At 45.0% G+C, this 23,706-nt stretch overlaps 1 long non-coding RNA gene across 1 annotated transcript in view; it reads left to right on the forward strand.

Moving 5' to 3' along the window:
• The window catches only part of LOC309634614, a 52,287-nt gene extending 32,161 nt beyond the window's left edge, over positions 1 to 20,126 (forward strand). The window contains exon 4 of the long non-coding RNA XR_014248241.1: positions 6,486 to 20,126. This is a non-coding gene — a long non-coding RNA (uncharacterized lncRNA). The remainder of the gene's footprint in view (positions 1 to 6,485) is intronic.
• Positions 20,127 to 23,706: the final 3,580 nt, after the last annotated feature.

The following is a 23,706-nucleotide window of genomic DNA, read 5'->3' on the forward strand; positions in this document are numbered from 1 at the left end:
GAGGATCTGATGCAATGACTAAACCTTTTTTAATGCCTCCTTGGGGATTTGATAAAAGTGATAGTCCTCTCCCTCTCAAAAAAATGCCAATGCACACAAAAGTTTACACAGTCAATTCTCGTTACTTGTGGTGGTTACGTTCTACGACCGCTAGGAATACTGAATTCATGAGTATGGAACCATTGCCCCTAGGGAAGATACAGAGTTAGGGTCCTGCCAGCCTCTGGTCACAACATGTTCATCAACTGATCAATACCTAACTTTGTGTTATGTGTGGTTCTGTTTAAAGACACCTGATTTAATAGAAATTGATTCATTAACATTGAACTCACAGCCAGCACCCCAGCACTGTAACTCATGCCTGAATGAAGCTTCTCTAACGCACATATTTTCTCTGTAAGGAACATCACAGCCTTCTTGCACTTAGGAACACTAGGCAGCTCTTCAGCTCTGTGCCTGGGGCCTTTTTAAACAGTGAAATCACTAACAAAAAGTACAAGAGGCACATAACATGGAATTAAATAGGCTGCGAAAGGGCCTCCCTGGTGGCTCAGTGGTTGAGAATCCGCCTGCCAATGCAGGGGTTGCGGGTTCGAGCCCTGGTCTGGGAAGATCCCACATGCCGCGGAGCAACTGGGCCCGTGAGCCACAATTACTGAGCCTGCGCGTCTGGAGCCCGTGCTCCGCAACAAGAGAGGCCGCGACAGTGAGAGGCCCACGCACCACGATGAAGAGTGGCCCCCGCTCGCCGCAACTAGAGAAAGCCCACGCACAGAAACGAAGACCCAACACAGCCAAAAAATTAATTAATTAATTAATTTAAAAAATAAAAAAATTAAAAATAAATAAAAATAAATAAATAGACTGCGAAAAGTCGCTTGTTTACAGCGTCAGGGCCAAAACAAGGAGACAAGGTTGCCTTGTTCAACTTTAGCTGAAGTGTGCGTACTGGGTGACTCAAAATTTTTGCTGCACTGCACATGTGTGTGCCCGCAGATGACTACAAAAGCACCAAGAGTATTGATCCTGGGATTACAAATAAATCTTAACAAGTAGACGAATTTGCAAATACAGAATCTGCAAATAATAAGGATTGACTTATATCGTTTCCAGGCATTCAACCCGTGGAAACCAATTCTATGGTAACTGGGGCAGGGTGAAGTGTCTTACCTTTCACAACCCGTAGGAATGTGTCTAAACCAGGAACAAGTAAAATGTCATTCGGTATAGGTATGGGCATCCTTTACCAGACATTTCCATTATTTTCTTCCTTGATATTTTATACCTCTGGACTATGTTCAAGGCCAACAATGAAAAACCTAGACTTTGGGGAAAAAAATGAGCATATTATTATAGAAAATAAAACTATTTGGTGCTTTCTTACATTTATTATTATTGGCTTTAGCAGTAAAACGTTTATCTTTCTCAAAAATGTCTGATTATAACTATGTGAAAAAATACGCATATGCAGAAAGATTGGGAGGAAACAAGAGAAAAATGAAAACAGTTGTTAGGGTGGCAGACTATGAAAACATTTCTCCGTCATAATGTGCTCTTCAGTGTTGATGTTATGTGATCTCAGACATAAACTGGAGAAAAAAACTTCAGTTAAAACAATATGACCGGGAGTAGAAAAATGACCAATGAAAATATATTTAAACACAGGGGACTTAATAATCTTTCATCATTTGTCCTTTGGAAGTTAGCTCACATTGGCAAAAAAAGATTGTGCATACCATGTTACCCATCATTTCTGTTCTACAGCATTCTCTAAGGTCCGTGCTATTCCTCTGCAGGATGGATTTTAATATTCTAAGCCCTTTGGATGCTTTCATTCCTGCAGACACATGATGTTAAGACAGAAAGTAGAAAACCAGAAGAGTCAAGATGTAAATGGCGCAGGTAACCAGCACATTATCAGGTGTCTCTGGGAAACAGGAAACTCAGCAACAAGTGATTTTGTGAAAACTACCAAGGAGATAGTCCAGAGAGAAATTGCCAGCAGGCGTGCAAAATGGCCTATATAAGGCAGATTGGCCACAGGTGCGACCTACAGCCTTTGAGCACAGAATCTGATGCAGTTCATGGGTGCACATGCCTTAGTAAAATTCCCCCTGAAGGCCATAGCCATCAGCCAATCCAGGATTTATTGAGCACATTTAATATGGCAGGCTGGACAACATGTGGCGGGCACCAAGAAAAATCAGACCCAGTCCTTGGCCTCCAGTCACAATCTGCTTGTGAAGACAGGATTCGGTCATGGAAGGAGCCCTGGGCTCGATGAGTGCCCAGCGCTGAGCTCCCGCTGGTGCCAGACCAGGTCTAGGCTTTTGGGACACACAGTGAATAAGAGAAAGTCCCTGCCTTCAGTTGCTCAGATTTTTGTGGGGGAGACAGACAATAAACATGAAAACAAATCAAGAGGACTGCTTCCGACAGAGATGAAGTGCTACGAAGAAAACCAATGGCAGTGTTATAAAGAGTGCTTGGCCTCTTTGGGGAGATAGCACGTGAGCTCAGGTGATGGGAAGTCAGCCAGCTGCAGCAAGATCTGGCGGGGAGATTTCACTGGCAGAGGATCTACAGTATGTGTGGCACATCAGGAGACCAGTCCAGAGGGAGGAATGACGCCTGTAAGGAGGGAATCCTCCAAGGGGTAGAGGACATGAAGAAAGGTCGGACTTTATTCTGCAGGTCAGGGCTGCCTGCTACTCCCTGCCTTTGCTCTCAGAGCAGATATTGCTAATCTAACCCGGCACTCTCTCCCACCAGGCCCAGGGGCCACCTCTCAAGCAGACACTACTAATCAACTAGAACTGAGGTGTGAGTTAAAGACTATTTGTCACCAGCACTATAAACAGTGGGAAGCCTTTTAAAGGTTATGAGCAAGAGACTTTCAAAATAAAAGGAGTGTTTTAAGAAAGATGAATCCAACCATGGTATGCAGGCTAACTCGGAGGGAACTGAAATGAGTGTTCAGCAAGGCCACTCAGAAGAGAATATTAATTGTGGACATTTATTAAGCACCTACTATGTCCTAGCACTTTACAGCTTTGTCCGTTTTTATCAACCTCAAAAGGCAGATATTATTGTTCCCTTTGAGCAGATAAAGAAACTGAAACTCAAAGAAGGAAAGTCAGTTGTTCAAGTGGAGAAATGGAGACCTAAGTCTTTCGGTTCCAAAGCCCTCTCTCATTTCCCTGTGGAACACTGATATTCTGAGCGCAGATCAGTAGGAATTTGGATGGAAAGATATGAGAAACATAAAGGAAAAACTAGGGGGAGTTGATGCAGGCAAGGGTAGGGTCAAAGATGATGGCCACAACAAAAGAAACTTGGTTTTGGATACGGAGAACAAAGTGTTGAGTGACACACCGGTACTTGGGAGGAGCGGGATGGGGAGTTGGGGCTACAGGGCGTATTTTTAGTTGTTGTTTTATAAGCTTCTGCATTTTTTTGCAATAAGTGTATAATTTTATAATTTAAAAAGTTAGATTATTTAGAAACCTAAGTCTTTTTCTCCTGGGTAACTGAGAGATGCCACTGACAGAATTCAGGAGATGCTAAGTTTTGGCTTGGGGGTAAGATAATACATCCGATTTAGACCCATTGATTGAGGCGCTGGTGGGACAGCCAGGTGACAACGGCCCATAGTGTTTTAGTTCCAATTCAGGATTCAGGGACATTTGTGGTTCCAAGCTCTGACTCTTCATTCTGGAATGCGGCCAACCTAGGCCATCCTGTCTGCCACTAGGCTAGTCACTCAAGTCAAAAGCTCAGGAGATCCATGGCAAATCTCCAGCACCAGGGTGGCACCGGAGCTGGACCCAGAACTAGGAGGAGCTGACACCGCTCTGGGCATATTCTTCATTTGTTCACAGTTCCCAAGACTGCTCCTGGCAGGGCGGTTGGGGAGGGCAGGAGAGGGACCCCCTCTGGCATCCCTGGCCCCGGCGAAATGCTGGCCCTCTAGTCTAGGAGTGGGCCCTGGCCAGGAGAGAACTTCCTGGGGTACTTAACCTCTCCGTGCCCTATTTACCTCAAAGCAATGGGGTTGTGAGCAATGGCTAATAAAAAAGAGCCCTTTGACAACTAGCAGTTTCCATAATCACAACCACAACAAGAACAATCATAATAATACGTCCAGGAAAAACAACAGTTCACTGAAAATTTGAGAGTAGATTCCTGAGGTGGGAATAAGATGCCCCCATAATCATCTTACTCAAGATGCTTTTTAATAGAAGGTAATAACCAGAAATGAAACCATCAACATAATATACGCCATGTCATAAAAAATAATTGTCGGGTCGGCCAGCCTCCCTGGAGCAAGACTTCCCCTGCCTTGCTCCTTCGTTGCCAGCCTCGGACTTCATTCTTTACCGTCACTTAGCAGATACCTGTCCTCGGCGTCCGGGCTTTCAGAATCGGGGCAGAGAGAGCCCAGTAAGCCGATACACATCGTCCCAGCTCCCAAGCAGCCGGGAAGCTTTGAACTCTGGGAGTGGGCCATTTCCTCTGTGGGAGAGAAACGAGTGGAGCCAACCCAGGATGAACATGTTTCCCTCCTGTTTGTTTGCCAGATGTGTGGCTTTCAAGCAAGCTGGGCTGGAATGGGTACATAGCTAACATGGCCGGGGTGGGCCTCTGGGTGGCACTGCCCCACACTGCAAGACTGCGAAGTCTCCCTTGGGCTCTCAAGAAGTCAGTCAAATGGTCATTTTCCAACCCCCAAAGCCTAAATATGTATAATTTCTTTAGAAATTGGCCTGAAACCCAACAGCTGCCTAAACGTACCAGCTGTCTGAATGTGCTAATGGACCCCTGGCCCTGGAGGAACCCAGTGGATCATGCCCTGCCAGGCCCACACCGTGTGCCATCTTCACAGCTTATAGGCTGACACTTGACCCAAAGTCTCTCTGTCACAGTGGTCAATGTCCTGTGACCCTGGAACTCTACGTTCATTTTAAAAGGCCTAATTCTAAAGCATCACTTCACACTGTGGCCTTTAACGGAAAATTCCTTCCAAGCAGCAGAAGGCAGATCTTGTGGTTGCAGGGCGTGAAGCAGCACTTTTACCTGTGGCGAGATCCCCTGGCTGAACCTGTGAAATGTGGGAAAGATCCCAGTTCTCTTTAGGAAGCAGCAGCCCAAGTGGGGCGGCCCTGCCCTGCATTACTCAGTCTCAAGGTTGATTCATTTCAGTGATACAGACAGTGGGGGAGGCAGGCAACCACTGCCCATTACCCACCTCTCTGTCGCGTCGAATTTAATCACTTAGAGTCATCTGACATAATTTGGATCGTTTTACAATGTGTTATTTCAAATTCTATTTATGTAAGCTGTAGGGGAGAGTGGACACCCCCAGCCCCCCAAGGCCTCGTGGCTAGAGACAGGGCACTGGCCATGTGGCCCAGCTGCGTCTTTGTGCCGAAGGAGGCCCACTAGTCTGCACTTCCCCTTGGGGTGTTGAGTGACATTCCTTTCATCCCTAAGGATAAGTCTCTCTGGTGTGGTTGGTGGCTCCTTCCTTCCTTGGCAAGCTCTCCAGCCCAAGGTAGGCATGATTATCTCCAAGGAAGCCCCAAAGTCAGCAATCCCTCCCCGCCAGATTCTGGTGTAGCAGATCCCCTCTCACCGGCCTCATTTCCTCTTCCTCTCTTGGTTCTGCCTGGGCCTGTCATTCTCTTCCCTGACCGCCCATACTCCTAACAGCATGACTTAGATTTACAAAATCTCAGAATCTCTGAACCGATAGAGGCTTTCACCTCCCTCTGCCCCAACATTTCTTCCATTACTGACCCTTCTCAACCGGAAGAGCATTTATTCGGCTCAGCTGGCACCGGGAGGGGCAAGCATTGGACATTATCCTTTACTTTGGCGCCCACTACTAAATTCCTGTGGTTAGTGCCCGAGAGGGGCCTCCTCATGTAGCTGCCCACAGTGTCCGCAGCCTGGTGGCACACCAGCATCTTCCCAGAGGGGCTCCATTTGTGATGTCCGCTATGGCAGCCAGTAGCTACCCTGGCAACGTGGCTCGTTCGAAGAGAAACATGCTGTCAGGGTAAAACAGCAGACTTCCAAGACTTAGAGCAACAACAGCAAAAAAAACCCCTCAAATATCTCATTAATAATTTTTAGATTGATTATATGTTGAAATGATATTTTGGATACATTAGGTTAAAGAAAATACTAAGATTCTTTAGCCTGTTTCTTTTTACCTTTTTTAAAGTGGCTACTAGAAAATTTAAAATTACACCTGTGGCTCGCATTGCATTTCTATTGGGTAACAATGGTCTGGGGTGGCTACCATATGCCATGATTCTATTTACGCTGCTACTATTTGTTTACCAACTTTTCTGGTTATTTTTATATTTTCCTTTCCATTTCCCCTTGCTCTTTGCCTTCCTATTTTAATCTCTTGTTCCTCCATTTACTCACTACCACATTCCCACACACATTTCCCCTTTTCTTTTGTCTTTTTCCAGCCTCCCCCAATGGCAGGATTGCCACGAATTATGGAGTAAGAAACAGCGACGGCAGCGACAAAGCGGTGTTTTGGTAGAAGAGCCACCTCCACCCAAAGCCTCTCGAAAAGAAACTGTATCAGGTACCAGCCATTACTTCACAGGGCTCCTGGGCCCACAACGCCACCCCTTAGCCCTTTTGAAATAGCTCCAGAATGTGGCCTTAAGGCTGATCCCTCAAGGGGTGATTTCCACCCACACAGTGAAGATGGGATTAAGGGGGAAAGTTAAAAAAAAAAAAAATCCTCCCTAACTGCCTGATTAGCTTGTATTGTAGGTCTCTGGAGACTATGTTCTTTTAGGCTTTAATTGCTATCCATGCAGTGGCCCCTGAGAAACATGTTTATTACTAGTATTAGGCCCAATATTAATAATAGCCATAATAATCATCTGTTCATCCGTAGTGAGTAAAATATTCCACGAGAGTGAGATGTACACCCATTAACTCAGGGCACTGGAGTGTGTGTTTGGAAAATGAGCTCTTCTAGGAACTAAAGGATACTTGAAGTCCTGACAGAGTTCATGGCAAAGGCGTGTACCGCCAAGCAATGCTTCCTTAACTCCGGGTGGACAGGTACGGCTCTCAAAATCGCCATAGATGCATCCATGCAACCCCATTCCTTTGGTGTATTCAAAACAGCTCCAGTGGTGTTATCCCTTCTAATGCAGTAGTGGTTGAAAACCCACCTATGGGACTCCCGATTCTGTGACAGTTCCTGGGGAGGGGGAGGCAGGAGGTCCAGGGCGAGGCTTTCCTCCTGGGGTGGCCTCCTGCACACCCTCCCTTCTCCTGTCCATCAGCCTCGCCCCATGTTCATCTTCCTGAAACATGGAAGGCTGCATGTGATCCTGTGCTCAGAAACTTTCCATGAGCTTCTGTTGTCTAAGTCCCACACTCTGGTCCCTGGTTCCGCCTCTCACTTCCCTTCCCAGCACTCCGCAAACGGTTCAGCCAGCTGGTGGGTCATTTGTTCATTCGTCAGCCAGGGACTGAAGGCTGAGGATGTGCCTTGAGTTCTCCTAGGCTTTGAAGATACAGACAAACTCCATTCCTACCCCCTGGAGTCTACTGTCTAGTGAGGAAATAATTACACAAATCATGGTTTTCCTGGAAACTATGAAGGTCAAGTACAGAGACTGGAGAGGCCTATCTCAGCTCTCCTTAAGCCTTTGATCTCCACCTCCAGTGGAGGCTCCCGGAGGACAGTCACGTGGTTACCTCCCCAGGAAGCACCCCCACCCCCCACCACGTGGCTGAGCAGGAGTCGGTGCTCAGGGAATTCCAGGCAGAGCTTATTGGTGACAAAATATCAGGGGCAGGAAGGCTCTTTCCAGCCATGGACTCGGTGCTTTTCCGTGTCTGTGCTCAGTGGTTCAGGATTCAGAAATGCCTGGCAAAGAAGCAAGAGAGAGAGTCCAGGGACCCCTGCCAGGCTTTGTGCAAAGCGTCAACGGTAGGACACTTCCTGTGAATTCTTGTCAATACTGTAGATATGATTGTACTCAGTAGAGCACTTTGAGGAGCAACACATTAAAAAATATGTATAGGACTTCCCTGGTGGCAACAGTGGTTAAGAGTCCGCCTGCCAATGCAGGGGACACGTGTTCGAGCCCTGGTCCAGGAAGATCTCACATGCCACGGAGCAGCTAAGCTCGTGCATCACAACTACTGAGCCTGTGCTCTAGAGCCCGCGAGCCACAACTACTGAGCCCACGTGCCACAACTACTGAAGCCCGCGCGCCTAGAGCCTGTGCTCTGCAACAAGAGAAGCCGCCGCAATGAGCAGCCCACGCTCCACAACAAAGAGTAGCCCCCGCTCGCCGCAACTAGAGAAAAGCCCACGCGCAGCAACGAAGACCCAACGCAGCCAAAACTAAATAAATAAATTTATTAAAATAAATTAAAAATATGTATATATTTTAGACCTTCTAGCAAGACCCTGCCCCCAAAGGGGAGGGTGACAATCACTGAAGGCAAGTGATGGTTCCTCCCCTTTGCGTGGCTCAGACTCCACCCGGAAGGCATCAGGAAAGTGAGCATACCACCAGGGGAGTTTGGTGGGTGATGCCCGTCAAAGTCACGGTGTCCTGCCCTCGGGTTGTCAGCCAGGAGCATGTGGAGCAGGAACCAGCGTGACACTGTCGTCATCACCGCATTACGTCATCCAAGTCCACGGGGAGTTTCTGTGGAATCAGAACGAGTGAGTTTCTTGCTCGCTGCTGGGAGGCGGTTCCTGAGTTACAGTGAGCACCATCTTACGAAACCCCAGCTTGGTTTCCTCTTCAGGTGGACTTACTGGGCCTTGCCGCAGATTTTATTTTATATTTATTTATTTATTTATTTTTAACATCTTTATTGGAGTATAATTGCTTTACAATGGTGTGTTAGTTTCTGCTGTATAACAAAGTGCATCAGCTATACGTATACGTACATCCCCATATCTCCTCCCTCTCTTGCTGCAGATTTTAAAGAGAGGCCCTCAGGCTACTTTCAGGCCAGAATCACCTGGGGATTCCTGGGCCTCACCCCGAATCTTCCAAACCAGGTCTGGGGTGAGACCCAGAAATCTGCACTCTGCCTGAGCGGCCCCGGGGACATTTGCAAACCGCTGTGGAGAGTGACCGCCCTGACCCTTCCCTCAACCCCCATCTCTCGCTTCCCCCGGCTGTCAGTACGCCCCCTCATCTTCCCGGAGATGGCGTTCTGCTTTCCCTGTTCCTCAAAGCTTATTGTCTGCTAGCCAAACTGCCCATCCTGCTGTCCTCTGGAACCTTTTAGAGTTGTTTGTTGGTAGTGAGTGCCCACCTTTAGGGGAGGCCCTCTTGTGTTCCAGAGGGAAGGAAAGGGGAGGGGAGGAGGGGGGAGGGGAGGGGGAGGGAGAGACAGGTGACCTGGTGGGAGAGGCAGATTCCACCCCAGCAAGATAATTGGGTGAAAAAGCGAAAACTCCTACTGTCCTTATATTTCCTAAATAGAAAACAATGCATTTTTATTGCAGAAAAGGTGGACTTTAAAAGAACCAAAAAAAGAATAAGGAAGAAAACAAAAATGTACTACAAACTCACACTATAGAAAAAATAATTAACCCACGAATAAACTTCCCTAGAATCTTTTTCCTAGAAACTTACGCTCTGCTTTACCAGTTTGAGCTACAAAATAATCACAGTTCTTTTAACATTAAAATTGATAAGATTTGAGCCCCTGTCCTGCCTATGAGTCTGTCTTTCCTTCCCGCCTATAAGTCTGTCTCTTCCTGTGATAATTTTAAGAACCAGGAGGCTTACTGGTCTTGCTGCTGGATGCAGAGCTGTTGCGATGTCTGGCTGCTGCCAGACGCACTTTCTCCTGAACAAGACAGACCCAAGCCTGGGTCACCAGTTCAGACTCTTCATCACACCCACTGAGTTCGCAAGGCCAGGGGTAGGGCAGGCACAGGGTGGAATGCTAGGCTCCTTTTTCACCAGCTGACCTCAATCCGGGCTACATCCATCCATCAGAAATGTTCTTATGATACTGAACCTCAAAGAACAACAACCAAGAACTCAGTCTCTTTCCTCTGGCAGTCCTGACAACGTGTCCACTCCCTGCTGCAGGGATGTCCTAAAACATATATAAAGAGGGACCACTTTTTTTTTTTTCCTTTGGCCGCCCCGCGTGGCTTTTGGGATCTTAGTTCCCTAACCAGGGATTGAACCTGGGCCCTCAGCAGTGAAAGCGCTGAGTCCTAACCACTGGACCGTAAGGGAATTCCCAAAGAGGGACCACTTTTGTTAAGCCACACACACACGCACACACACACAAAGTCCTACTAACCGTTTCTCACAGTACATAAGTGAAAAGGACCACCAAAATGATTCTTCCTAAGGTGACCAGCCAGTTGTCACAGCTGCTCAAAATAGAGGTGGCTGGAAACTTTTGAATGTCATTTCACCTTAACTAAAAAGTATTTTTAAATGGTGTGGCTTTAAGCTATCTTTTTAAAGTGACAAAAGGACTATCCTTTATACTACTCCCAAACCCTGATTATTGGTCATAAAAATGTTTCAATTATGAATTTTTTCCAAGGCATTCTCTTAAAGGAAATACTACCAGGGCTAATCCTGGGCGGCACTGTGAATTTGTCTTTCTTACCTCACATTATTCTATTTTCTTTCACCCTGAAAGGGCCCTGTGTATCTCCAGACTACAGGGATGTTAGACTGTCTCTCCCAAGTCTTCTCTTCTAGAAAAAAATCATTTGATAAAAACCAACTTACTTTGATAAAACCAATTATTAACAAGATTTTTAGGAATTTCCCAGCAGGAGGGCATTTTGAAACAGAACTTTAGAGAGAGAGAGAGAGCAATGGTTAGCACCAGGAATGTTAGCACCAGTGATGGCAGTCATCATCTGGGGGGTAAAGAGCCTTTGACATGCTCCCAGTCACCCTTGTAGTTGGATGCCTGGCTGCTCTGCCCTGCTGGAGGCCAACCCCAAATATTTCCAGCCTGCTGGAAAATGAAAATAGAAGGAGTTTCACGTAGGTGAAACTAAGGTGTACTCTTTTTTTTTTTTTTATTTTTTTTTTATTTTTGGCCGCGTTGCGTCTTCGTTGCTGCTCGCGAGCTTTCTCTAGTTGCAGCGAGCAGGGGCTACTCTTTGTTGCAGTGTGCAGGCTTCTCATTGCGGTGGCTTCTCCTATTGCGGACGGAGCACAGGCTCTAGGCGCGCGGGCTTCAGTAGTTGTGTCACGTGGGCTCAGTAGTTGTGGCTTTTGGGCTCTAGAGCACAGGCTCAGTAGTTGTGGCTCACGGGCTTAGTTGCTCCGTGGCATGTGGGATCTTCCTGGACCAGGGCTTGAACCCGTGTACCCTGCATTGGCAGGCGAATTCTTAACCACTGTGCCACCAGGGAAGTCCTAATGTGTACTCTTTAAGAGTGACAAAAGTTGAAGCTGGATGATGGGTACATGGAGGTTCATTATACCATTGTCTCTACTTTTATAGATGCTTGGAAATTTCCATAATAGAAAGGCTTAGAATGCTCTTTAACCAGAAACTGGGGTGGTGATGATGTTGGGCTTTTGACTCTATGTAGGTTGGAAGAGTGAATAAAAATATTCTGTTGATTTTGAAATATATTATTTCTTTTAGTCAGCTCATAACTGACAGGTACATTTTGAACACAGGGAATTAACTTAAATTATTGCACAAAAGTATGCCACAAGTCCAGTTCTTTTCTCTTTAGTAAAATAATATTTTTGTAATCCAGGAAGTAAAGCCCCATTATGCAAAAAGGAAGGGATCTTTGGACACAGTCCAGGCCCTTCAAAGAGATGACCAGACTTTTCATGTATGCAAAATAACCACAGTCTGGGCTGACTCCAGCTCTTGCCAGAATCATTCATGAAACCTGTACTAGCAGAAATGCAGAGTCTCTTGAAATAGTCAGACGTGCTTTAGACACTCATGGCATTAAGGGTAATTATTGTTGCCTAATCTGAGAACTTGTCACTGGATGATATAAAAATATGGTCATCAGAAACTAGTTTAAGAGTGACAGTGTGGCTTATCTCTGGGATAACTTGCATGTAAACACACAAAGTAAAACTTGGCCAACCAGAAATCTTGGGGAGTGAGTCATTTTTGCTATCTTGGTGTTACTGATATCCTTCAGGCAATAAAACTCTAACCATTATGTATAGGGATTCTTGACAAAGTTGTGAACCTCTTCATCATGTTATAATTGGTCATGGTTGGTCCTTGTCTTGGTGACTTAGGTATGTGATGATGAACAGTTACTCTGTTTCTTGATGTCAGGGTAGCTGCGGGCAGAGCTCTCGTCTCCTACACTAAATGATCTACTTGTGCTCCTTTGTAAAGCACCTCTTCCTCCTACAAAGGTATCAGCCACCTCTTCTACCCACTCTAGGAAGCAGGCTTCTAGCGTCTTTCCCTCTGGCTTTGCCTTTTGATTTGCGGTCTCTAGTCTTCTACTATGGACTGGTAAGAAGATCCCTGGCCCCTTTAGAATTGTGTAGAAAGTAAGAATGAGTAGAATGTAAATGACTCTAGATGAGGGGCTCAGCTAATAAGCTGAGAGCTGGATTTTAGCACTGAACTTTTATGAGACCCTTTCTGGTGGATCAGAGGCCAGTATTCTGAATGGATAAGGTCTTATCATCAAAATAACTTACATGGTGTTGGTAAATATAACATTTCTGTCTTATATTTTGAGCTTTATGTTGTTTCTTTCCCCCCCTTTATCAACATTTTAGTGTTTTCCACTCCAGACTTCACCACCGTAGACAATGCCTAGGCTCAAAGATGTCAGCTTATTGAAGGGAGTTAATATCCATGGATCCAAATTACATCAGAGGAATTATTTTTAAATTTAAGGGTGTGTGTGTGTGTGTTTTAATTGGCCAAGAGGTGATTGGGCAGCACATAGGTGGTGAGAGGCAGGGTAAGCACTGTATTAAGAGCCAGACCACCTCCATGGTAAAATGGGGACAAGCACACAGTTGTTGGGAGTTATATGAGTTGGTATTGGTAAAGCATTTGGTAAACTTGAACTTTTATTTTTAGTCAGGGAGAAAAATGAGCCAGGGCTGAAGACTGGTTCTAGGTTAGAACAAGAGTAAATTCCCTCTCCCCTACCTTCCTCCTGCTTCAGGCAAAGGAAGAAAAGAGAAAAAGGGATGGTAAAAATGGCGGCGAAGGAGAGAGGCCATGGAGGTACTTTGTGACTATTTGTGTCTATTCGTAAAATGACCATTAGCTAAAACAGAACTGTATGTAAATAGTGATGGCAGCTTAACAATCCGCCAGTATCTGGCAAATAAAAATGCAGAGAAGACAAAGGAAGAGAGAGAGTGGAAAAAGTCATGGGAACAGAAGCGACAAGGACAGTGCTCCAAAGGTGACCTCTGAAGTGGCAAACACTCACTGCCCCTACTAGGAGACTTTCCTAGTTAGACAGGGGAGTGCCAGAGAGGACTCAGGAATGAAAGCAGCTGGGGTCAGGCAAGGGCCAAGGGCTGGTGAGCAATGAGTGTGGCAGACTTTTTCTTTAATTTTATGATCTCATGAAACGCAAACTCGACTGCAAGGAAGTGCCGTCTTGAGTTGTTAATTAAACACGATTCAGTAAATGAATCAGGACAAAGCCTGAAGTTGCAGCATAATTAATTCAGTGGTGCAGTTCCGGCCCCCCCCCCTTTTGTTAGTTGAGTCATTTCCAAAGACAGACACCAAAACCCTTGAGCTGTGGCTGGAAATGAAGAATAAAGATTAGCTTAGGTGCTGACACTTTTTTATTCATCGAGACCTGAGACACTGGACATGGGGTAGAACTTTCGAACCTTTCAACGAAAGCCAAACAAGCCAAGAAATCAGAAGACCCCCATCTTCTAGGCAGGAATGGAGAGGCTGTCTCCCTGGAGCTCAGCTTCCGGGCTGTCCCAACATGAAAAAACAAGATAGTTGGTGGTTTTCGTTGTAAACATTCAGCTGCAAACAAATACCTTCATTCGTTGAGCAGTCGGATGATCCGTTTTGACTCATGCTGCCGAGGTGGCGGAAGTCCCGCTGAGAACAGCAGGAGGAATTAGATGAGACTAAATTAACTCAGGTGTCTGTGGAAATGGGTGGGAAGAGGCAGTGATTCACGGCCAGGACGGAGATAAGCTGGTTCTTGTCTTTATAAACTCCAAGTCCAGAGTCCATTTTCTGAAGTCATCATAAAAGGAGGAAATTTATTTTAGTAAATAGAAAGTAAAAGCCGTCAGAGCTGCACAGGTGAGACTCTAAGTAGGGTTAGAGGTCAGCACCCAGGAGTGATGAGCCATTTGCCAACCCAACCCAGTGGACTCTGATGCCCAGAGACTTAGCTTGATCCCATAGACACAGGGGACTCATACAAATAGCAAAAAGAGAAGTGGTATCAAATGGACGAGCACATTTAGCCCTTATTATGTTTTTTAAAGTTAGTCCAAGGACTGAGGTTTTATTGTTTTCTTTTTCCAACAGAAAAAAAATAAAGGACAAATTTGTCTATTTTCCTTACTGCTTTGCTCCTGTAGTATGGTTTCCAGACCTGAGACTGTAGGAAGTTTTATATAACCCATCACTGAGAAAAACTGGTATGTTACATCTTGGGGGTGAAGATTTTTTCATGCTGAAACTTCTAGGTTGGACTTGATCCATGGGGGGAGTGGTGGGTATATATCCTGAAGACTACCTGTCTGGCTGTTGGCTGGGAGTCTATGTGATCACCCACCTTCTCTCCAGCAGGAAGAGGGAATCTCCTGGTCCCCTTATTCCCACCCTGAAACCTGTCTCAGCAGCCTGGCCTTAGGGAAGCCCTGACTCTGACTTGTCGAGTTTGCCCTCACAATGTTCAATCCATTTTGGAGGAACAGCTGTCATGGCCTTAGAATCGCCCCAACTGAAAATACAAGGGGACCGTGACTTTATGTAGTGTCATAAAAAGAGCACTGGACTCAGGATTAGAAGAGCAAGGGCTCCATCCCAGCTCTGCGCCTGATGCCTGATGTGTCCATGGGCGGGTCAGTCTTCCCCAGGGCCTGACTGTAAGATGAGGGCGGTGAGGAGAGTTTCCAGAGTCCTTCCTGCCTCTGAGATTCTACTGGTCTAGGAGATGTTATTACCAATGGTAACAAAGTTCTGATAAGCTGCCATACCCTCTGGGAATGTGCCAGGAAGAACTTAGAACCAAGAAGACATGACCCTCCTTATGACAGGAGCCAGGGCTGTCAGTCCCCTTCTTGGCCACAGGTGTCCAGGTGACAAAGGACACCCACAAGTGTGACAGAGTCAGCAGAGGTCCTCAGGGAAGAAAGACCCTTCTACTCAGGGCACATCTGGCTGGCTCTCCTGTGTTCCCCAAATTCCTTCCCTCAACGATGTCCCACATCCTTTTGAATTATCATGTTGAATCAGTTCCCTAAAACTCCAAGTTTAATGGAATGTCAGGTTATAGAAACCCCTTCTGTCCTGCTCTACATGTTAGAAGCATAGATGGGAACTGACTTGAAGGGAACAGAGCAGTAGATCTTCCAGTTAGGGATTAGGGCACATCTTAAATATTATTATTTTTATTTAAAAATTTGATAATATATGTACCAGGTTGGAAAATTCGCAAGTGACAAGAGGACGCTAAAAGTAAGGTGGCTCTTCCTCCTTCCCCATTCCTTAGCCTCCCATCTCTTCCCAAGAGCCATTCGCTTTTTCCAGATTCCTGTATATCTGTTCAAAGATATCCAATGCATACATAAGACTTTGCATCATATGCCTATTTTTTTCTTTTTCACAAATGGTAGCACAGGCCACACTATTACACACTTGCTTTTTTCTCTTAAAGCTGTATTTTGGAGCACTTCCATTTTAGTAGATGGAGAGCCAGCCCATTCTTTTTTACTAACTGCATAGTATTCCACTGTATAGATGATCATATTTTGTTTAACCAGTCTTCTGTATTAATGGACATTTAGACGTTTCCCCAAATGTTGTTATAACAAACAATGCTGCAGTGAATATCCTTGTACATACAACATTTGTCTTACTGGGCATAATCACATATGGCCTTGCTCTGCTGGTATTATTTTTATGTGTAAATGTCCATCTTTCCAATTAGATTGTAAATTCTAGGGAACAGCAGCAGACACTGTTCTGTCCTGTGACTCCGAAAACACAAAATGCAGCATCATGCACAAAAGTTTGGGTTTCATAAATATTGGATGAAAGAATTAAAGCTCCTCATTCGTACCAATGATACTTCAGAGATAAGTAAATGGTAAATCAGAGGTTCAGTGACTTACCTAAAATCACAGAGAACCAGTCAGGCATAGGAAACACCAATAAATTAAAATAGATGCAAATAAAAGCAGATATTTAGAATATTCCAAAAGTAGGCTATTTTTCCAGATTTACATGCACACGTGGAAGAGTTCACTCCATTGTCTAGCTCTGCAAGGTGAGTAAATAACTCCTCTGGAAAAACTGGTCATATTGGGAGGTGGGTAGATGTCTCCAGCTATTGGAATTTCACTCCGTAAATGTTGACTACAGTTCACCCAACGGTGTCCCAGTGACCTGGAAAAGTCAAGCATTGCCCAAAGTGCCTGACTGGTCAGGAGGGAGACATTTCCTCACATGAGGAACCCTAGTTCAACCCAGAGGAAGGTAAAAAAGGAGAAGTAAGGAAAGAGGAAGGAGGAAAGATCAGGAGGAGGAAAAAATGTTCTCTGACCATTTGACAGCTCTGAAAGAAATCAGGAAAAAAGGGAATGAGTAGATGACTTTAATTGTGCCGCATCACCTGTTATCAGTGATACATGAAGAGAATGCCCCTTTGTTAGCAAAGAAGGAGGGTGTTGTTATCATGATGTTTAATGAACACTCATTATAACCTGGTAGCACGAAATGTGTGGTCTGATTGGTTGATCTCAAGACAATTATGTCAACATCTCATAGCTTAAAGATTATACAGCCTTGTAGTTTCACAACTTATTACCCCCTTAAAAAATAGTTTTCCATACAAATAAGTGTTGTATTAATCTTTACAAAATGTTTCCAGGATTTCCAAGACCCCTGTCTACCGAGGGTGACTCTAGTATTGACACCAATATTTTTGAGGTGGTAAGTTTCCTTTGTCCTCAAATTGGGAAGAGTGTTGGATTGCTTTTTTTTTTTTTTTTTCTCTCTCTCTCTCTTTTTCTCTTTTCTCTTGAGTGACCTGAAAGAGCAGATTCATTGGGTCTAAGAAAAATATCCCAATTCACCCTTATTCCCACCCCCAAGCAATAAAAGCCTTGTCATCAGGTTTATGGGTTAGATGACAACAAGCAAACTGCACAACACCAGGGCAGAGTAAGTGTGGATGCCACATGGCACTGAAATGCAAGACTAATGTGAGAAGCATAATTATCCAAGGTGGCAGTTTGATGAAGGGATGGAGGTTGACACTGCTAAGCTTGAGTAAGGTATCCTGGAATCTGAGTGCTTACAAATGGTCTGCATTTCAAGTTCCCGCCTCGCCCCAAAGTGCTGGCAGCTCCCTCCTAATGAGGCCCTCCTGGGCACCTGCAGCCCTGACCACGGGGCAGAGAGCCACGTGCTGAGTCATCAATACCTCCCAAAGCTCTGAGCCAAGAGCTGCAGGGCAACGCCACCCTGTTTTCCTTTGCCACCCTGACCAAAACACCGTGTTTAGCTAAAACACAGAATGGCTAGAAGGGAGGCCACCAGCTGAGTGAGGTTTCCCTGAGATCTTTTCACGTTAATACAGCTTTACTAAAATGAGCAACAAGCTTTTACATCCATTGATTTGTAGAAATGGACTTAGACGTTTAACTACTACATTTTACAGATGTGGAAACAGACTTGGAGAAGCTACACCTCTTGCTGAAGTAGCCCAGCTGGCCATACCAGGAATAGACCCAGGTGTCCTGATTACCTGTCCCCATACCCCACAACTCCCCCCAGTATAGCGCCCCTTCCATTTCAAGACCCCCCCACCATTATTGCTATTTTTCTGGGAATACATCTTTTTGAAAGAAAAAAAATGACCTGACATGATTTTATGAATCCTTATGAGATGCTTGGATAGTTAAAGTTAAACCTAGCACATCTCAGCATAGTGTGTTTTATATAATATTAAGAACAAACAACTTAGAGCTCTCTTTGTTTATGATCTCATCCAGAAACTCACATTTCTGAAGGTCTATATAGAAATGATACTGTAGTCCTATGACCACCTACTCCTAAATTATCACTGATTTATAACAAAATTTTTTAAATTAAAAAAAATTCCTTGCAGGCATAGCCAGATTTAACAATGTGTTTTGCTGATATTCAGTTCTAGCACTGCCCCGTGGAGGCTAGTACAAATATAAAAAGTGGACATGGAATTCTCTGTTAGACATCCAAACCCAAATATAGTCAGGATGTACACTGTTCTTACTTAAATTATCATTTTTGAGCCAAAGGTGAATTATATGCAGAAGATACCCAAAATACCTATAAAACTAAATGCTTCAAATGAAAGCTAGGAATTTGTGTTTCTAATTCAATTTGATCCCTCTTAGCAGTTATTAATAGAACTAATTTATTTGAAAGAGGCCAATAACATCAATCAAATTGTACATAGCTCTCTCTCTCTGGAGGCAGGAAACTCCTTGACATCAAGGTCTTGGTCTTATTCGTACCTGCTCCTGGGTTTATTCCTGGTTTGGCCAGCTGGGATACTTTAGCCTGGCCCAATATTTAAAGTATAATAGGCAGGCAATAAATATTGTTGAATGAACAAATGATTGAATGCATGAGTCAAAACGCTGTATTTACCTTTCATTATTAGGTTGAAAGCCTCACAATTTAAAACATGCCCCCCGCACCCCAAACTCAGTCATTCTGATAAAATGATTTAAAAATAAGAGGAGCAGTAGGGAGGATTTTCCCAGCGTTTTTTTTTTTTTTTCCGCCTTGGGGGAAATGGGTTAAAAAACCACAAGGTTGTATGAGTTACATTTAGTGACTCCTCAACAAACTAATTCTATAGCTAATACATAATAAAGTGGACGTTCCAGAAAATGTTTAAAATTAAATCTCTTGTATTTCATGGACTTAAGATTGCTATGCTGAGGTGGAGAGAGAAGTTAGTGGCCATGGTTTAGGAAGGTTCTGGTCATAGTTACTAGTTGGATGATATTAAGCAAGTTACTTAAGAACAGTTACTGTTTTGGAGTACTTTCGATGTGAACTGGGTTAAGGGTTTTTTTCCCTGCATCACCTAATTTATTTGATCTCTCTGGGCCTCTGTTTCCTTGTATGTATAATAGAACCCATCTCAAAGGGTATTCATGAGGATAAAATGAGAAAATGGCGGTGGCAGACCCTAGTAACTTATACAGTATAAATCAAATGAGGCATTATTTTCATAATGATTATTGTACTACAGAAGCACCAAAATCAGTATTTAAGGTACATATTTTACTTTCTGTTTCTTCTACTGGAACAATGCCATTTAAAGTGAATACAGTAGAGAAAAAATAGGCATGACTCATAAATCCTATGTTCTTTGGAACCTTAATCTGTTGCTCTCGTCATTTATCTCATGAAGGAAATGAACCAAAGAAGGAAAAAGTCAAGGCAGGAGTGAGAGAAGATGAAAAGTTACTCTAAGAAGTGCCCAGCTAATTTCTAGAAAGCTTCTTATCTGCAAATAGTATGGTCAAATTGTTCAGAGTGTTTTGAAAGCATCCGTAGGACTACTGGAGTGTGATTTGTAATCTATTCCCGTATTTTCTTTCCCCTGAATTTCCATTCTCAGGAGTCTCAGAGTAAGAAGTACATCGTAAAAGCCTGGAAGCTTTGTTCTGGGCGGGAGAAAATGGTCTATTGAAAAACAAGCCAACCTCATTCTGGGTCTTGAAGCTTGACCATGTCATTTATGGAGTGACCCAGTCACGCTGTAAATGACCAGAGACATTCCAGAGTTCATGACTGTTGTGTAACAGCAACACTTCAAGGGTGGCTGCAGGCACGAGGCACAACACGCCCGCCCAGTGCGGTGAGTGGGAGGAACCCTCCCCCTGGAATGTGGCTTTGCTCCAAGGCGCGCCCTCCTCCCCATCCCCGCCACCAAGTGCTGGGGGTGGGAGACTGGACAGACTGGAGGGACGACTCTATTTTCAGGGAATGACAAACTGATCGTGCTGATTGAGTGAGAGTACTCACCTGCCTCCTGCTCTGGCTCCAAGGACAACCTACTGGGAGGATTTGTTTAGACGTAACTTGTATGAGGAAGTGGTGCAGAGCAACAAGAGCCCAAACAACCCGCCACCAGAGAGGACTGCAGCCCAGGCTCCATTAGAAAATCGGGGCAAGGGGCCTTGTCCTCCCCAGGGTCCTGCAGCCACCAAGCTGCTGGAGAGGACATTCCATTCCACTGAGCGAGAGGAGACAAGATGGCAGCTTGAAATTACATGTGCAATAGCCCAGGAAGCTTGTAAACATTTAAGGAGTTGATTGTTATTTTCATTCCTGACCAGTTTGGTGGTGCCAATAACAAGTCCATAAACTGCTGAAGCCCAGCCGGAGTGCTGAGAACAAGCATTTGGGAACGTGATCCCCAGTGAGTGATGAATATTCATGGCCGAGTGAATCTGAACTGCTCACTAGACAGGGAGGCTGGTGCATGAACTTGCAACAGGTCTTGGCACGGAAATCAAGTTTATAGATTTAACTGAAAAGAAAAGCACTCATGATCAAGACATGTCAGTGCACAGGGGCTCAGGGGGAGGCCAAAGGGGCGCTGTTGTTTCACGGGCTTAGAGTTTCAGCTTTGCAAGATGAAAACGTTCTAGAGATCTTTGCACAACAATGTGATTAGAGTGAACACTACTGAACTGTACACTTAAAAACAGTGAAAGTGGTAAATTTTGTGTGTATTTTTTTTTACCATGATTTAAAAAAAGAGAGAGAAGAAATGTCACTACAGAGACTGCCCTAAAACAGCTCAAACCAAATATATAGCTGTGCCCCAGCCTCTCTCCCCTTGTCCTCCCAATATGTCACCTGTCCATCGGGACAGGTGCTAAGGAGTCAGGTATAAGCTATCCTCAGGCTACACAGAGGTCCCCGTGGCCACTCTCCTGGCTTCCCAGAACCACAGAGCTCAGGAAGTGGATGTTCTTTCCTTCGTTGAATGATGGCTTCCTCCATCACCCCAAGGTGATCAGGGGCATTAAAAGACATGCTTTGTGGCTGGGAGGATTGGAGAGACCGGCCAGGGTGGGTACACTGTAGAGGCCAGGAGGAAACCTTAGTGATCCCTCCTCTCCCCTCTCCCCTCTCCCCTCTCCCCTCTCCCCTCTCCCCACCACCCCCCTGCCTGGCCCCCAACACCCTCTACCCCCATCGAAAGGGACTTTCCCTCTGTAACCACCAGGGTCTCCAGCGGTGAGCAGAGACGGTGACAAAAGACGTGATGTGGTTTCTGCTCAGTTAGAAGCACAGGAAAAACTTTCAAACACCCCTTAGAAGGGAGAAAAACCCAAATACGGAAGGAAGGAAGTCTGTGCACCTTCAGCACAGACTTTGCCCTGCCTTTTTCTGGTTTTTGTTTATAAGAAATATATGCTTCTCTTTTGGAGAAGCCCAGTGGCCCTCAGCAGAACTCATGGTGAGCCGGGGTTCAGCATCCCTGCCAGCCAATGCTCATCTCCACCTGATCACGTTCTAACTCATTCCTCTGATGTGAACAAGATTTGGACCTGAACTCAAGAGATGCTTCTCTCATGTCTAAGTTATATAGCTACTCTTAAAAGATTCCTTTCTTCCTTCCTTTTCTTCCTTTTTCTTCCTTCCTTCCTTCCTTTTCTTTCTTTCTTTCTTCCCTTCCTTCCTCCCTCCCTCCCTCTCTCCCTCCCTCCCTTTCTTTCTTTCCTGCCAGTCCTCTTAAGAGCACCTAATTCTTCAGGCTATAGATGAACCGTAATATATGATGTTATTACACTAAAGTTGGAGGGATGGTTGAAACAGCTGTAACCTATCTAAGATGGGCTGAATGGTTTGCTACAGATAAATGTAATTTTCAGTCTGGAATCCATGTGCAGGTCAAAACTAGAGAAGACAAAAACTACCAATTTGAAGCAACATGACTATAAATCTACAGGGTTTCTGTTGGTTGCAAAAGCTGTATAACAGGTGGGTATATTGCAAGTCTTCAGATAATTCTTAGAGGAATCGTGCCTTGTGGGATTACATTGCCTGGGAACAGAAAGGTAGAACAGACTGCTGTTTCTCAACTTTCATCTCTGTCTCCAGGTATGTTGGTTAACTATATATGGGGCAATATTTAAAACAGAGAACATACCTCCTTAAACTCAGAAGCAACAAAAAAATTTTTATGTGTACTCGAAGCAGACAAGATGTCCATTTATGTGTTTCCTCTCCTTTGTAGAAAACACAGACCCTCCATGGTTTTAAAGTGGAATGAGCTTATCCACTTTATCCAAAATAGCAGCTGAGTTTTTGCAAGTGCGCAGTGCCTTCCGTCTGAGCATCACTGTGCCCTTCGGCTGTAGTTGTCAGGTCCCTGAGGCATGTCCTGACAGGGAGTGAGGAGCTCTCTGCCTCAGTTTCCTCTTTGGAGCACTGCTGACCTGAGGCTGACCCGGAACCACTGAAGCCTGACACCCACCCTCTGTTAACGCATGTGGAACTGCCAACTCAGTCAGGCTCTTTGAAGGGGAACTGGCTACCCCCAGAGTGATGAAAGCCTTTCAGAAAAGGGGCATCTGGAGGGAGCTTGGTTTCAGGGACGTTAATAATTGTGTTGAGCTGGGATGGATTCAGAATAACGTTGGGCCGTAGCAGGCCACAGTTCTCCAAGGCTTGCTGTCTCCACCTTGCTTTCCTGAAATGTCTGCAGAACTCCTTAAGAGTCAAGCTCCGGACAAGGCAAAAGACAGTAACTTAATGCTGTAAAACCCTGCTGTTTTGGCAAGTCTGCCCTAAGTACAAACAGCATCAGTGACTCCTGTGGCCCTGCCCCGCTAGGCAATAGCAATGTTGTGTAACCTGCTAACTTGGGAAGCAGAATCAGGAAGATGGGATTTGGTTTCCAGGTCCAGCAGAAACTTGTCAGGTGGCTTGGGCCTCTCTCCTGACTTTCCATGCTTTGACAGTCCCATTTCTAAGATAGAGATGCTCAAAGCCCATCCCTACCTTCCTCCTTCGTGAAAACATTCAAGGACGAAAGCCTTAAACCTTCCACCAGCACAAGGCCAGGTACTTCTTGCAGCAACAGCAAGAGCAGATACTAAGATCTGTGTGAGGCTCTGATGGAAACCTCAGCCCCATTGGCCAGATGTAGAGAACTACAGTCTTAACCTTGGTTCTTAAAAATGAAATGGATTCATTAAAATTGGGCCTCATTCTTTGATTTTACAGCCAGCTGTGTGCATGGGCTCACTGCTCCATGGGTCACTTGGGTCAAATGTTCCCTGGGGCTGGCTTCTGCCAGCCCCTAGAACCCTGGCGAGCCACCCGCCTCCCTGGAGTCCACCGGAGACAACCAGTGAAGCCCTCGCAAGCAAATTATCTCGGGATTTGTGACCAACCATCTTCCACCTCCTTTCTGTTGAAACAGAATCAAAAGTTAACTGCACGCAGGCA

Source organism: Balaenoptera borealis (assembly GCF_965194805.1).
Source record: "Balaenoptera borealis genome assembly, chromosome: 9".
Lineage (NCBI taxonomy): Eukaryota > Metazoa > Chordata > Mammalia > Artiodactyla > Balaenopteridae > Balaenoptera > Balaenoptera borealis.